A 6,000-nucleotide genomic window follows, 5' to 3' on the forward strand; every position below is an offset into this window, starting at 1 on the left:
AACAGTGCTGACAACCACACCTGTACTCACTTTCTTTGACCCGACAAAGAGAATCAAAGTGTCAACGGATGCATCAAAAGATGGCCTAGGCGCGGTCTTGCTACAAGCAGAGGGTGAAGATTGGAAGCCTGTTGCCTATGCCTCCAGGTCTATGACTGATACTGAGTGTTGATACGCCCAGATTGAAAAGGAATGTCTAGGCTTGGTAGTTGGATTAGAAAAGTTCCATGGCTACATATATGGACTTCCCACCTTCACAGTTGAGACAGACCACAGCCCACTGGTTGCCATCATAAAAAAAAGATGTCTCCAAGGATTCAACGACTCATGATGAAGCTGCAAAGATATGACTTTGAACTGATCTACACACCAGACAAATACATAGTGTTAGCAGATGCACTATCCCGAGCACCCACAATGAGTCATGTGAGCTCTACTGAAGAAGACGTGGATGTTCATGTGAGTATGGTCACTGCTGCGTCACTAACCCAGTGAGTATGTCAGACACAAAATCAAAGCAAATAGCAGAAGAAACAGTAAATAATACAGTATTACAAACAGTAATAGAGAACATTCATCATGGTTGGCCAAAAGGTTCCTGTTCAAAATATTTTCACATAAGGTCAGAATTGAGTGTCGCAAGTGGACTATTACTAAAACAGAACAAAATAGTCATTCCACAGGCTCTACGTCAAGACATGCTCAAAAGGATTCATGAGGGACACCTCGGAATTGAAAAATGCAAAAGGAGAGCAAGAGACACTGTTTATTGGCCTGGCATAAATAAGGACATTGAGAACATGATAGGCAAATGTGAGACATGTCAGAAACACCAAAACAAACAAACAATGGAACCAATGATAGTAGCTGACTTACCAACAGCACCATGGCAAAAGGTTGGTATGGACCTCTTTCATTTAAATGGTAAAGAATATCTAATAGTGATTGACTACTATTCTAACTATCCTGAGATGGCGCTGCTCTCAAGCACATCAGCAAGCAGTGTCATAATGCATGTGAAATCCATCTTCGCCAGACATGGAATTCCCAGGATTGCCGTTAGCGACAATGGTCCGTGCTTCAACTGCAATGAGTGGCAACAGTTTGCAGCACATTATGACTTTCAGCACATCACATCCAGTCCTCTGTATGCTCAGTCGAATGGTAAGGCAGAGAAAGGTGTTCAAGTTCTCAAGCAGCTACTGAAGAAAGCGACAGAAAGCAAGTCTGATCCTTATCTCGCCCTGCTGAGCTACCGAGCCTCACCTTTAGACTGTGGTTCTTCACCTGCTGAACTACTAATGGGTCGCACGTTGCACACCACGCTACCCTGCTGTGCAAAAGAACAGCAAAGTAAGGAACTGAGACAGAGACTTCAACTGTTAAAGCTGAAACAGAAATCATACTATGACAAGTCATCCAAAATTCTAAAACCATTGACAAGGGATGATGTTGTCAGGATTGAGGATCCAGATGCATGGAACAGGAAAGCTACAGTTCTTGAGGAAGCAAGGTCATACACTGTTAGAACTGAGGAAGGACAGATTCTCAGGAGGAACCGCCGTTCCCTCCTAAAAACACAAGAAACTATCCAAGAGCAGATTGATGACAATGCCGCAACTGAATCTTGTCATTCACCACCAGAACAATCTCATGAAAACACATCAGACTTACCCGTGCTGAGAAGACCCACACGTGTAGTAAAAAAGCCTGATAGACTTAATCTTTGAGTACAAAGAAAAACTATATTGAAAATGTATTTGTAATGTATGTAACTTTAAGGGGAGAACTACTTTTTACACCTCCTGTATACTGTAGTACCGGCAGTGACCACACCTGTATATAAACCCTGAGTAGTGATCTGTATAGTTAGTTCTAGAGTAACCCTCATTCAGTAAACACCTGTTGTACCGTTTCTCCTGCAGTCTGTGTCTTATTATACACAGACACAACATTGGCGACAAGCAGATTCGAACCTACCTGCAACTCTGCATCACCTCCCAGGGATTCGCTCCTGGGGAACAGTGGAAGAAGGTCGAGTCCAGAAGCACGGGCGTCGACCACGGGCAACCGCCCAGTCATCCAGCGGAGATTTGAGCATCGCAGGGGAGGCTGTCGAGAACCAGGCTTGGTTTTCCAGTCACGGTGGTCCAGCGAAACGGGCTGGCAACAGGTACTGCGCAGACCCTTCCCGGACAGCGACGGGCTAGAGCCTGACTAAGCGGCACAGAAAAAGGCCGAGCAGCGTCGATGGGGGAGAGAGAGAGGGCAGAGCGCACAGGGCGCAGCTGGTGTTCAGGACCGAGCGGCGTCAACGGGGGAGAGAGGCGAGAGAGAGCAGAGCGCAGCCGGTGTTCAAGGGCTGAGCAGCATGAACGGGGGAGAGAGGCGCGCAGGAAAACGCGAGGCGCTGCCATTGCCACGAGGACCGCAGAGAGCGGCGTTGGCAGCAGCGCAGGAGCAGTGCACGAAACCCACAGGGCGTCGCCATTTGCCATGAGGACTGCCGAGAGCGGCGTTGGCAGCAGCGCGGGAGATGCCATTTTAAGCCGCAGCGGGGAAGAAAGGAAAGCGTGGTAGATGCCATTTTAAGCCAGTCTAACCACACCCAAAAATGCCGAAGAGTGGCAGTATCACAGCGTTCAACAATGAAGTCGAAGATTGGACGACATATGTCGAACGCATAGAAGTATACTGCAAGGCGAATGAAGTGCCAGATGACAAGAAAGCGCTGGTATTGTTGAATTCAATGGGTGCAAAAATGTATGGCTTACTACGAAACCTAGTAACCCCAGAGAAGCCAGTAGAAAAGGATTTTGAAAACATAGTGTCAATCCTACAGGACCACTGAAACCCCACACCAGTGCTGATAGCAGAAAGATTTAAGTTTCACAAAAGGAACCAGCATAAAGATGAAAGTAATGCTGAGTATTTAACGGAACTGCGCAAGCTATCGAAACACTGCCAGTTTGGAACGGGACTAGCAGATACTTTAAGGGACAAGTTCGTGTGTGGGCTTCAAAGTGAAGGAACCCAGAAATGGCTTCTATCAGAAAAGGATCTTACGCTGGACAAGGCTTTCAGCATTGCAGTAACACATGAAGCAGCCGCACGGGGCGCTGCAGAGATACAACGGAGACCGCAAGAATATGGCACAAATGAAATGTCATACGGAACAGTGAAGTGCTATCGCTGCGGCAGAACACACACGACCATAATGATTGCTGGTTCAAGGACAAAGTGTGCAGACAGTGTGGAAAATCAGGACACATAGCAAGAGTCTGCAGGTCGGGAAAGAAAACCAGCAGCAAGAAACCTCCACAGGAGAAGTACAAGAAGGTACATAAGGTGACGGAGAGTAGTTCAGACGAACAGAAGAGTGATACAGACTCCAGAAGCAAGGAGCTGGGTTGTCTGAAACTACATAATGTGATCAAAACGGAGGATCACCAAACTATCTGGGTCACGCTCAAGATAGCAGGAGTCCAAGTGAAAATGGAATTGGACACAGGATCAGCCCTAACATTCATAAACCGAAGGGACTACAAGCGGCTATTCTCACATATACCCTTGAGAGATACAAAGATTGTCTTGAAGACGTACATGGGGCAAAAAGTCCACCCCAAAGGAAAAATAAGGGTGAACGTTATATATAACGGCACGGAAACACCAAAAATGGACCTATATGTATTGCCAGATGGAGGACCACCACTACTAGGACGTGAATGGATCCGGAAGATACAGCTAGATTGGCATTCCATACATGCACTGACTGTGGCTGACAAAAAGGATGACGACGTCACACCTGGGCGACTGTCAAAGATCCTAACTGACGTGAAAGAAGTGTTCCAGCAAGGACTCGGAACAGTAAAAGGCATGACAGCGACGATTAAAATTGAAGAAAACGCAAGCCCAACATTTTTTAAGGCCAGACCGGTACCTTATGCGATCTGCCCAGCCGTCGAAGCAGAGCTGGAGAGTTTGGAACATTCAGGTGTACTGTCCAAGGTAGACTGGAGCGAGTGGGCTACACCCATCGTCCCTGTGATGAAAAAGTCGTTGAGCAGCACGCCTGGGGAACCAAGGAAGGTTCGCATCTGTGGGGACTTTAAGGTAACAGTGAACCCGGTCCTTCACACCGTACAATATCCACTTCCGTGGATTGAAGATATTTTCGCCTCGCTATCTGGAGGGAAACGCTTCACTAAGATTGATCTGGCCCAGGCGTATCTGCAAATGGAGGTAGAAGAAGCATCAAAAAAAATACCTCACAATCAACACCCATGAAGGTCTCTACCAATACAACCAGCTGGTATTTGGGGTAGCATCAGCTCCGGCTATTTGGCAGAGGGCAATGGAACAAGTCCTGCAAGGGATCCCAGGGACCCAGTGTTATTTGGACGACATCCTGGTCACGGGCGAAAATGACAGTGATCACCTTGCCAACCTGGAGCAGGTGCTCACTAGATTGCAGGAATATGGGCTCCGAGCTAACCGCCCCAAATGCGAGTTTTTTAGAAAACAGATCTCGTATTGTGGCCACGTTATCGATAAAGAGGGGTTACATAAGTCCCCAGAGAAGATTGAGGCAGTAGTCAAGGCTCCAGCACCGGAAAATGTGTCACAACTGAGGTCGTTCCTCGGGCTGGTAAACTACTACCATAAGTTCTTGCCAAATTTGTCTACAATACTACACCCACTGAACACCCTACTGCAAACTGGGGTGCCATGGAAGTGGAGTGACGAATGTAGACGAGCTTTCCAGAAGAGCAAAACACTAATCACATCGAAAGAGGTATTGGCCCATTACAACCCGGCATTACCAATTCGGTTGGCATGTGATGTGTCACCCTACGGCATTGGAGCGGTGCAGTCGCACAAATTCTCGGACGGCTCAGAGAGGCCAATAGCCTTTGCGTCACGATCACTAACCTCAGCCAAGCGTAACTACGCCCAGATTGACAGGGAGGCCCTCAGCCTAGTGTGGGGAGTGAAAAAATTCAATCACTATCTGCACGGGCAGAAGTTCACCTTGCTGACTGACCACCAACCACTTGTCTCCATCTTTAATCCAAAGAAGGGCGTTCCGGTGATGACTGCGCAACGGCTACAAAGATGGTCCCTTTTTCTAGGGGCGCACCAATACGAAATCGAGTATAAGGGCACGAAACAGCATGGAAACGCTGATGGGCTATCACGCCTGCCACTGCCTACTGCGGAGGAAGCACCAGCAGTGGATCCTGTCGAAATATTTCATTCGACTATAATTGAATACTTGCCAGTAACTAACGCTGGTATAGAGAAGGAGACCCGAAATGACCTGACACTGTCTCGGGTATATGATTTGACGGTGAAGGGATGGCCAGCATATGGCGACTCACTGTTGCCAGCATTCTCATCCAGAAGGGAACAGCTGTCAGTATGCCAGGGGACCTTGATGTGTGGATCCCGAGTGGTAATTCCACCCAAGTTAAGGGAGAGAGTGCTCAATGAGCTTCACGAAGGTCTTCTGGGAGGGGTGAAAATGAAAAGCCTTGCTAGGGCTTATGTGTGGTGGCCAGGGATCGATCAGCAAATCGAGGACCTGACAAAGAGCTGCTCAGGATGCCAGAAGGTCCAAAATGCACCACCACATGCCCCTCTACACCCATGGGAGTGGCCCTCATCTCCATGGCAATGGGTGCATATTGATTTTGCTGGTCCATTCATGGACTCAATGTTTTTAATAGCCGTGGATGCGCACTCGAAATGGCCAGAGGTGATCAAAATGTCCTCCACCACCACGGAGAAAACTATTGCAGTCCTACGGACATTTTTTGCCAGGAACGGCTTGCCAGAGCAGATTTGCTCTGATAACGGACCACAGTTTGTGTCCGAAGAGTTTCGAAGATTTATGAAAAGGAATGGGGTAAGGCATTACACATCCTCCCCGTATCATCCAGCCACAAATGGATTGGCTGAGAGGTTCGTACAAACCTTTAAGAAGGCAATAAAGGCTAT

Source organism: Somniosus microcephalus, chromosome 20 (genome assembly GCF_052327205.1).
Source record: "Somniosus microcephalus isolate GS21.2 chromosome 20, FLI_Smic_1.0, whole genome shotgun sequence".
Lineage (NCBI taxonomy): Eukaryota > Metazoa > Chordata > Chondrichthyes > Squaliformes > Somniosidae > Somniosus > Somniosus microcephalus.